The sequence below is a fragment of the Ursus arctos genome, unplaced genomic scaffold (assembly GCF_023065955.2).
Source record: "Ursus arctos isolate Adak ecotype North America unplaced genomic scaffold, UrsArc2.0 scaffold_37, whole genome shotgun sequence".
In the NCBI taxonomy this organism is placed as follows: domain Eukaryota; kingdom Metazoa; phylum Chordata; class Mammalia; order Carnivora; family Ursidae; genus Ursus; species Ursus arctos.
In genome coordinates, this window is record NW_026623053.1 from 26688383 (window position 1) to 26699959 (window position 11577).

The 11577-nt window shown below is 37.4% G+C and overlaps 1 pseudogene; it reads right to left on the minus strand.

Moving 5' to 3' along the window:
• Nucleotides 1-10703: 10703 nt before the first annotated feature.
• On the minus strand, nt 10704-11212 carry LOC113266073 (cysteine and glycine-rich protein 2-like; annotated as a pseudogene).
• Between the last annotated feature and the right edge of the window lie 365 nt (nt 11213-11577).

The following is an 11577-nucleotide window of genomic DNA, read 5'->3' on the forward strand; positions in this document are numbered from 1 at the left end:
TAGACATTGACCAAGCAATTATTTAAATTCAAGATTTTGCCAAATACTATGAAGTAACCACTCCAGTGTGATAAAAGAGACATAACTTAGGTTCACACTAAGAAGAGCCTTCTAAGGACATTGGATGGAGTATCAGTAGAAGTAAGCATAGCAGAGTCTGAGGTTGGTCATGGAGAAGGGGCTTTAAATAGGCAGAACACTCATGCTCCTTTATCAAGGCTTCCCGAAGTGAAAGATAGTTTTGTTGCTAGCTAGCTAAAAGAGACTTCTTAATATCTACTAATTCCCTTGTTCTGCTTTCATGAACACCAAGCAAACTTTTGATAATGTGGTGCTTGATATAGCTTGCCTTTGGTGTGAAAATATGAGACATAGCTCACATAATTGTGCAGTTTATAAAATATTTTTTAATTATAATGTGACTTTACATGTTAGCAGTCTGCAGAAAGAGGCTGGAAATTCCCTCCTTCTCTCTCTGTCCCTCCTCCCTCTACCCTCAAAAATAAATAAATAAATCTTAAAGAAAAATTCAAGATGATAGAACAGAACATTAAGTCAACTATGGGGCCCTTCTAAAACCAGGACCTGTGCATGCTCATGTCACAAGCTGGTCCCATCTAAGAATAATAGGAAACTATAAAAGCTTTTAAGTATGAGAATACTAAAAGCTCATTTTAGTTTTAGAAATATACCTTGCTTCCATCATAGAGTATAGCTTGGAAGGGAAGCCATATTTGAAGCAGGGAGACTTGCCTGAGGGCTATAAAAATAATTCAGATGATAGATAATCTTGGCATGAACTATGGTAAAGCCCATAAAAATGGAGTGAATTACAAAATTTTAGGATGTAGGATTTAGAAAGAAGAAGACAAGAATTATGATAGATTGATGGAAGAAATACAGAGGCAAACTCAAGAGTGTATCTCAAGACTTATGTTTGAGTATAAGGAATATAAGGAATGGAAAAGGATTAGGGCATAAAATGCTATCCCCATTTAATTGAAAATTACAGTGATCAGTTATATATATGCTATGAAATAAAAAAGAGTTATATACTAAAAATAGAAACTGGGATGCCATTGGTATTCCTAAAAGAATTTGAATGGTGGTATCTTTGAGACCAGTTACAGAGACCACGTACAGTGAGTAGAGAATAAGGCTATGAATAGAACCCAGAGAAAAACTAACATGAAAATGATATGCAGAAAAAAATTCTGAAACAAGAAAGAAAGGAAGGAAGGAAGGAAGGAAGGAAGGAAGGAAGGAAGGAGTACAGACATAGGCAGAAAACTAGAAAGGTAGGTGTTATAGAAGCCTATACAAGGGGGTGGGGGGATGGGTAACTGAGTGATGGGTATTAAGAAGGGCATGTGTTGTGATGAGCGCTGGGTGTTATATGCAACGAATGAATCACTACATCAAAAACTAATGATGTACTATATGTACATCATTATGTACTATATGTACATATATGTACTATTGGCTAACTGAACATAATAAAAAAAGAGAAAAAAATAGGAATGCTTTTCAAGAAGCAATGTGTTGTCAGTGGTATAAATATAGCCAAAAGGTCAAGTAAGGAGTAAGGTAGGAACTGAAAGGGATTTTGTGATAAAAAATTCATAGTGCCCATGATGGAACTGGTTTCCAAGAATGTGTGTATGCGTACATAGGGTGATAAGGAAAAAAAATTCTGAGTAGACAATTCCAGGAGACCGGCTCTGAAGACATCAGAAATGAGGCAATCACAAAGCAGAGCTAAGAAGAAAGACTAGGAATGAGCATTGGGCAGTGGTGATAGGCAAGAATGATAGAATGATGATTCCCCAAAGATGCTTATATCCTAAGCATGAAAACTGTGAACATATTACCTTACATAGAAAAAGTGACTTTGCAGTTGTGATTTAGTATCTTGAGATGGAAGGATACACCTGGATTATTTGGGTGGGCTCAATATAATCATAAGGATTCCTAAAAGAACAAGACAGGAGTGCCAGAACCAGAGAGGAAGAAGTCAGGATGAAAGCAGAGATTGAAATTAGGTGCTTGCTAACTGGGAACCACAAGCAAAGAAATCCAAGCAGCCTCTAGAATTCAGAAAAGGCAAAGAAACATATTTTCCCGCTAATCTTTTATGAGGAACAGAGCTCTGCTGACACCTTGATTTTAGTCCTTGAAGACCAATCTCAGACCTCTGAGCTCCAGGACTATGAGATAATAAATTTGTCTTTTTCTGAACCATGAAGTTTGTGGTCATGTTTTACAGTAGCAATAAGAAAATAATACAGAAGGTATTAGCAGGGAGAAAAAAATGTAAAATATAGGAGAAGAGGGAAAGCAATAGTGGGATAGTCCTAAGAAGCAGGAGGAGATGGAATCTGCAGCCAGTCAGAGGAGTCGAGCCTGGACAGGAGAAACCGAAGATGAGGGTACGGAAGAGCCCAGGCTTTAAGAGGCTAGAAGTAGGTGACGTATAACAAGAGGGAAAGTGGTCATATGGACGTCTGGGAGGAGACATGGGATTTGAAGTAATTGAAGATTAGATTAGAAAGAAGCCCTGGAAAATGTAGAGAATTTCTAGGAAGTGATGAAGGCCTTTGTAGAGATGGAAGTCTATCCATATAGATTAGCCCATGCCTACTTGGCTGTGTGATTTTGTTTATAATTGTTCCTAAGTTCAGATTCATAAAAGTCAGGGGGTTGGATTGATTTTTAGTTGCGGTATAGAGCAGAGTAAATTATATCACTGGCAAGGTGATGGCTAGAAGGATTGGCCATGCATTCTAAATCTATTCACTCTTATCTGCTACTATAAGAAGTTGAGACATTTACAGCTAGTAGGAAAAGGTGATATTGCACTCACAAACCCCCCACTCATCCTGATCTCAGAGTTCATATTCTCAGTTACTTCGTCATGTATCTGTCATCATACAGCACAATTGGTAGGGATGTAGGAACTAGTGATGGGTAACAAGAGACTAAAGGAGAAAAAGCAAACGGATCAGAATAGCCACAAACTCATTTTTGTTCCTGCGAATAATCTTGAGTTGATTATTTTAACACCAATTTAGAATTATTCCCCAATTCATAAATGTAACTATTGCTATCTACTGGGGTTGTCGTGCTGCTTGCAGAATACCATGCCCAGATTTCACTCATTTAAAAAGTTCATATTTTGAGACTATGTTTTACTTTACTGGTAATGACTAAATGCTGAAGAAATTTCCAAGGTTTTATTTAGATATATATTTTAACACAAAATTATAAAAAGTGCATTACCTGAATTTCCTTAAAATAGTGAGTGTGTAGACTCAGGCTTAGGTGGAGCAAGAAGCATTCAGGTCTGTGTGCTCGGGATGCCTGTCTTTAAAGGTATATTTTGCCATTTTCTTGATCAATGGGTGGTTTTGGTGGGGTTGAACATAACTTCCAGCCCAGCAGTAGGTGTCTGTATGCATCTGACTTATGAGTTCTTCGTTCCACGGGTGAGTAATCAGTCCAAAAAGCAGCCTATGGCCCAAGCTGGGTTAAAAAGAATCTTTGTTGGGATTTTCACTGAAGATATCTGGAAAAACACATGCTTTTTATTTTTCTCTCTGGCATGCCAACCTCCAAGGAACATATAAATTGGCAGTTGCCTGGGGCAACTTGTTGCTTTACTTTCTGAGAATGAATTCAAACAGAGCGGAGAAAGGGAGAAATAAAGAATTCTCAACAACTGAATTCCTGAAGCCAACCCCGCCTGAAGACAGTGTCATCCTTTGAGTCATTAAGTTCTTTTTGTGCTAAGGATAGATTGAGCTGTGTTGTCATTTGTAACCAAAACAACCATGACTGAAAAAAGAGAGTAAGCGTGGTTGTTTTTTTTATTGTTTTTTTTTGTTTGTTTGGTTGGTTAGTTTTTTTTGCCTTTATTAAGGTTAGTAAACTCAATGAAGACTCAATGGAAAAAAATCTGTTCATTTGCTTTCTCTTTATGAAAATCTTAATCATGCTACTATTTCAACAGTGGTTTCACGTCAGAGATAATTTTTAAACAGTTTCAAGTGCAGTGAAACTTCTCTAACAAAGAGAATCTCTGTCCATTCAAATTGTAGCACAGGAGATGCATACAAGAGATTATGCTATAAAAGACTGAAAGTATGAACTTAGAAACTAAAGCAAGAGTAGATGCAAAGTCATAATTAGGAATGTGAGGAAATAATGTTTTTTATTCACCAGGATGATGGCTAACCTGTCTATATAATCACACAATCCAAAAACATAATATATTGGAAATAATGAATTTTAGAAATTTTAATCCAGTTTGTTAAATGTGAAAGTTTAAAGGACAGCATTTCATGCAGATTATAGGAATTTATATTTCTATATTTAAGCTCTTTCTTGCAGGGTATTTTTCTCTATACATCTCTCTAACATCTACGAGGCAAGTTAACATTTAAGAGTGCACACCATAACTTATGCAATATTTCAAATCATTTTATAATATCAAAGGTAAAATGTTTATATATTTAACATCAAGTAATACATAAGCTGATGTAATTCTTGCCTACTATACAGAGAATTAATATTAATGCTAAATAATTACGATTAAATTTCCCAATTAGTAACCTTAGCAGATTTATTCTAAGAAAGAAGAATATCAGTTGCCTCATTTAGCTTTGTCAGAAAAACTTTCCAACCTCTATGACCTAAAGATTCTTAGGGATTTTAAGAATTTTAATTGAGACAAATTCATTGGTTACTGATTTGTGGTTTAGCTGACTTCCATTTTCAGTGATATTTTTTGTCAGTTTAAGAGTACAGTAGAGGGCATTGCTATAAATAATGCAAGACAGGACATGTTAATATGCAGCTAACCCACTGGTAATATTGAAAATATAGTCTACGTGGTAAGGGTTATACTAGTTAAGAAAACACACAAACACATGCATGCAGATATATATAGTAATATAACATCAGGGGAAGCTCAGTGTCAATGTTCTCCTAAGAGTTCATAGGCAAAGGAATTAGATCATTTCCTGAAGGTTTTTTTTTTTTATCTATATAATCTCCTTTCCACTTATTTATTACAATGATCTTGGTTTGTTTTTTTATTTACTATTGCTATTAATAAATTTCTGAAATACTTTTATTTTCAGTAATCTATTGTATTTAATAATTGTCATCTGTGAATGTTAAAAATGACTACAGCCTATTTTCCTATTTATTTTTAAATTTATATTTCATTATGCTTTAACTAGATCCATGCTATCTCCATTGGAGAGTAAACAAGTAATATTGATTATCAATTATCGTCTTTAATTTTCTAGTATAAATTCCACTCAGTTATTTTCCTAGTCACTTCTAATCACTGAATAGGCAAGAATAAGAAGATATTTCCTTATTTTTATAAACAGGCCTAAATAGTTCTTATTTATCAAAGAAAAATGTGTAACCTGAAGAGATCTTTCTGATCACCCAAACTAGTCCCTGAATCCTATAAGACAACATTTGTCTCAATTAATCCATCACTGTCTAAGATCTGGTAATGACTTAGAAATACACAGACTAATTGAGGAGCACATTTTTTTTAGAAAGATTTATTTATTTTATTTGTGAGAGAGAGTAAGTATGCAGGAGTAGGGGAAGGGGCAGAGGGAGAGAGAGAAGCAGATCTCTGCTGAATGCAGAGCTTGACGCAGGGCTTGAACTCACAACCTGAGACCATGACCTGAGCCAAAACCAAGAGTCAGTCACTTAAATGAGGTGCCCCTGAAATTCTTAATCTTTGAACAAAGAGCCCCATATTCTTATTTTGCAAATTATGGAGCCAGTCCTGCTCTTAGATAAAATTTTCATATCCTAATGTAGTTTATAAGACTTTCATAACTAGGCCCCTTTCCTCTGTCCCTTCAGCCACTCATATCACTCTTTGTGTCTGAAATCACAGCACACACACACACACACACACACACCCCTCAGGCATTTGCTCTCCATCTCCAACCTTCTATTAAACTACTTTTTGATCTTTAGATCTACTTTAAAATTACTTTCTCTGACAAGCCTTGCCACACCGTATCCCATAGCTAGTCCCAATAACAGAGTATCTCTACTTCTCTCCTATGCTACTCATATCTCTCTGTGGTAGCTGTTATTTGCTTCTTTTTATACCTTCTAGGTGATACTAAGGTTCATGCCACAGTTTACTACTTCATCCATAGTATGTTATATAGTTCCTAGATATTTATATGTACTTAATACTTAATTGTGAATGGTAACAAACTGTAATTTCCTTTTCTTTGTTTTTAGATAGAAATACGCAAGTAAATGTTAATACTGTCCAATAATATGGACCTGTACCAGCAAATAAAATACAGTTATTATATTTCTTTTGATCAGATTTATGCATCTACCAAAATTCAGAGAGATACTACCATCTTGGGTGTTACTTCTACAAGTATCACAAGAAAAGGGAATATTTTTCAAACCAGAGCACAAGTCTTTAAAATGATAGCATTTATCATGGACTACTCTCTTTTTTGACTTTTACAGGGATGGTCTCTTATAGTTATAAAAGTACTATTATTATTCTGAAAAAGCACATCTATTGCTAGCTAAACCCTATGAAGAAGGCCAAAAGAAGTGAAAAATTTGAGGTCAATTTTCCTGTTAGTATGATTTTTAAAATAACCCTATTTGTTGCATGTAAATAAAAGACAATGGGGGAGATGGTATTTTATAAATATAGACAGAAGAGAGATATCCTAAGGTTTTTGTTTTATTTTATTTTGTTTTGTTTGTAAATGAAATAGCACCGTGGTACACAGTGCTAGAAAGGCATTGCCAAGTAAGTGTCCACAAACGTCTAGAGCTGATCAGGGTGAGAAATACCTCTCTACCACGTAATTTTGTCCTAATGTCTATCCTCATCGTGTTCTTCAGAGGTGATAAGCAGTAGGATAAACCTGAATTGGCTACAGCTTTGCCAAATTACCTAGACTATTTTAGCATCATTCCCTCGGTGATTATCATTCTCATGACGCAATATTTACTAAGAATCCACAATGCTCAAAATGCTATGGGAATTGCAACACCTAAGAATGATACAGTATCTTAACTTGATTAATTTCCAGTTTTTAAATTTTATTTTAAATTGTATTAAAGGAGAGTTCAGGACCCTCTTCCTTGTGGCACAAATGAAAGTGTGATTTTACTTTCTTAGGACGCGTCATTTATGTCTCTGCAAAGTGGTTTTGCTGTATATCCATGTAACTCCATTAACCTCAGAGCATTTCTCATATATTTAAAGAAGTGAGCAAGAAGGTTAAGTTAGGTAAAAACTTACAGACACTGTAAGCTTTAGTGAGAATAATGCAAAATAGTAAAACATAAAACTAATTGCCAAACGGTGCATAGAAGTCCAAGAAAATCATGCGATCCTACGACTAGCCCCCAGGAAGTACGGATCTGTATGCTGGACACACAAAGGCAGCAGCACAAGAGACAGATGTTCTCCCTGGCACTGTTCTATGACCGGATCTCTGTGCAGCTTGGGGGGCAGGGGTGGGGGGCCGGGGAGGGATTACCAGTCCGATCCAGGCAGTGTTCAGTAGAGAAGTGGTGACACGTTGATAACGGAAACTCGTTTTTCCCTTCCAAGAACTATCTGCCAAAGGAGAGTTGTCGGTCAGCCTTTGGGAATCTTTGCCCGGGTGCAGATGTTACTGTTCTCTTGGTGCATAATCGGGTCTGTCATTAACACCTCCACAGTGTCCTATGTTTGGGCCGAGAAGAGAGTGTTTCCCTCTTATAGGGGCATCTCAGTGTTTTATTAGGCCATAGTCAAAAATAAAATGGTAATTCTTTCTGGGATCTCATTTATGCTTTAGATGTTCTAGTGTGAAGATTTACGTTCCTCCTCAACATGTGACAAGGTCTTCAGTTTGCCTGCACGGATCCCTGCCTTAGAAAATAGTAAGCTAATTAGTTAGGCAATAGAAGTCTCCTCACCCTGTGCTCACTTTTACCACTTATTTTTATTTATTTATTGAGATTTATTGATTTACTCTTACAGACAGAGTACGGAGGCAGGGGCAGAGGGAGACAGAGAATGCACAAGAAGACTCCCCGCTGAGTGGGGAGCCTGGTGCAGGGCTCAATCCCAGGATCCTGTGATCAAGACCTGAGCCAAAATCAAAAGTCTGCCGCTTCACCAACTGAGCCACCCAGGCGCCCCTTTCCACTTATTTTTAATGCTGTCCTACACTTGACTATGCAAACTCACTGCTGAAATGTTTTTCCTCAAAGTTTAAAAAAGAAAGAAAAAGAATCACCACCAAGGCTTACTGGTTTTTCAAGCATGTTCTAGTTTTGCAAGTTAGAGATGGAGTGGCTAACTAACTTATGGTTGAAGGTTGATTTCCTGTTCTCAAGAGCCAGGATAATGTGTTATACCAATTAGTAATTATTAGACATAGACTCGCACTCAGGATATAAAGTGATGGTCACAAATGGCTGGTCCTTCCATTGGACACACTATTGGATTGTACTCTTAATACTCCTGTTGGAGTCAGGTGTGTTCAGCTGACTCTCTCAGTTTATGAAATGTGGGCAGAGGTAACGTGTCATCTTTGGAGTGGAAACCTAGAAAGCCAATGCAGGTGGTATTACATTCCCTTCCCTACCGCCAGCCTTAAGGGCCTGCAATTAACAAAACTTCCTACCAGCCTACATCAAACATATAGCATGGATGAAACCCAAACACTTGATGTTGTTAGCCATGAAATTTGGGGATTATTTGTTATTGCAATTTAACATAGCCATCCTGGCTTAGATGGAGTGAGTTCAAAACTGAGTCTGTACCGCCTCACACCAGTCAGAATGGCTAAGCAGAACTAGTCAGGAAACAACAGATGTTGGTGAGGATGTGGAGAAAGGCGAACCCTCCTACACTGCTGGTGGGAATGCAAGCTGGTGCAGCCACTTTGGAAAACAGTATGGAGGTTCCTCAAAAAGTTAAAAATAGAGCTACCCTATGACCCAGCAATTGCACTACTGGGTATTTACCCCAAAGATACAAATGTAGTGCTCCGATGGGGCACTTGCACCCCAATGTTTATAGCACTAATGTCCACAATAGCCAAACTATGGAAAGATCCCAGATGTCCATCAACAGATGAATGGATAAAAAAGAGGTGGTATGGACTGTTACGTAGCCATCAAAATGAAATCTTGCCATTTGCAATGACATGGATGGAACTAGGAGGTATTATGCTAAGTGAAATAAGTCAATCAGAGAAAGACACTTATCATATGATCTCACTAATATGTGGAATTTAAGAAACAAGGCAGAGGATCATAGGGGAAGAGAGGAAAAAATGAAACAAGATGAAACCAGAGAGGGAGACAAACCATAAGAGACTCTTAAGCGTAGGAAACAAACAGGGTTGCTAGGGAGGAGAGGGGTGGAGGGATGGGGTAACTGGGTGATGGAATGGGGGGGTATGTGTTGTAATGAGCACTGGGTGCTATATAAGACTGATGAATCACAGACCTGTATCATGAAACCAATAATACATTGTATGTTAATTAATTGAATTGAAATTTTAAAAAAGAAAGTAAAAAATAATTTTGAAAACTGAGTCTGAAAGAAGGAATAGGAGTTAATTGGAAGAATGGAAGAGAAGAGTATTCTAAACAAAGAGGGATGTCATTGGCAAAGGGACAGATTTCAAAGTCTATCATTGAGGAGAAAACACAAAATTAAGGGCTTGGGTTTGATGAAATCAGCAGAGAAATCTCAAAGTGTAGGCTTTTAACCACACGTTGAAAACAATGAACAGAACTGGTGAAGTTTTCAATGGAATATAGTATGAAGGACACATCAAGAATATATTGGAAATAATCAAATTCTACTTTCCTAGAAAGTGTATGCTTCCTGAAAATCTTCTCTGTGCTACCATCCCTATTCCTTTCTGTAGCCCCTGACAGTTACAATCTTTGAGGACTCCTCAAATCCAGCTTTTGACCTCTCAGAAAATCTGCAGATTTTTTTTTTCGATGTCTTTTAAGCCTGCATATATTTAAAAAGGTGGACAGGAAAATTAAGCCAGATAAAACTTACAGATGCTAAGAGTTTTAGTGAAACTTAGGATCTTGCCCCAATTACAAAACAATGCAAATAAGGTTGAAACTTTTAATGGAATAGAAGTTGTATTATAACATATTACTTTAATATTAATTTAAATGCTTTTGAAATATTGTATTTGAATAGTAAATAGTACATAGGGATGTTTTTTATTTTCAAACTGAACTTTTATTTAAAATGTAAAAGAGGGGTGCCTGGGTGGCTCAGTCAGCTAAACATCTGCCTTTGGCTCAGATCATGATCCCAGGGTCCTGGGATCAAGTCCCTGCATTGGGCTCCCTGCTCATCATGGAGTCTGCTTCTCCCTCTCCCTCTGCCCCTCCCCCGATCATGCTCTCTCTCTCTCTCTCTCTCTCTTTGTCAAATAAATAAATAATTAAAAAAATGTAAAAGAAATGGCTCTTGAAAATATTGATGAATAAAGCAAAAAGATACAGTGCTCTCTTTCTACTAGCCAGTCAGCCTATCCATGGACAGGGTAATAGGAACGATATGCTCATAGAATTTTACAGCAGCTTCCTATTAGATTATGTAGAGATTCTCAGTGTATGACCTCAGTTCTGGGTTTACACCTTTACTGAGTGTGAAAAAGGACTCCTGCTCCATAGCCATAGCTAATCCCAGGGGCCCCAAGTTCTTTGCATAGCATCCTTTACAATAGATTTCATCTTCTTTCTTAGAGTTGTTGGTTCAAGATCCTTCCCACACTTGGCACTTAGGAAACAGTTTTTGTGCTAGGGTTTTCCAGCTCCAGTTATCTTCTCAGCATCATATACAGAATCTCCATATGTGGGACACTTCTCCGTACCTCTGTATTTCTGAGCAAATTAAGAAGTGTTTGGATTTGTCATAATCATGTGAGGTTGAACTTGGGTTTGATGCCCAGCCTCTCCTCACCGTCCATGTTGAGTGCGCCAGTGTCCTGGCTGCAACAGTAGCCTTTCAGCCTATCCTTCTTTCCATAGTAAGATTTGCAAGTAGATCTCTTCATCATGCATCACTACCACTATGCCATCTAAATTTGTCCCGCAATCCATGCACAGAAAGCTGCAGTCGGTGAACACTTCTCCCAGGACCCTGGACCTTTTCCACAAGGTTCACAGCACTCCCACAGACCCCACACTTGTTTCCAGCTCCCCCAGATGAGCATTTGAGTTGGAGGTAGGACTACACACCACTGATGGGAGCTAGGGAGGGAGGGCAGCGGGAGCACCAGGGGAGTCAGGGAGCCCAGGAAAGCCTGTACAAGTTTGGGTGTATGGATAGCTAATTCATGGAGCCTTCGTATTTTTATTTTTTCCTAATAATCCTGTATTATCTCCATACTGATTAATTTGTATATTTAATTGCTGAATACTGATCCCTTAAAAAGCATGTTATTTTTAAATTCACTAATGTTATTTGAAATTATTCTTGCTTTTTAGAACCATTATTTATTTCTTAATACT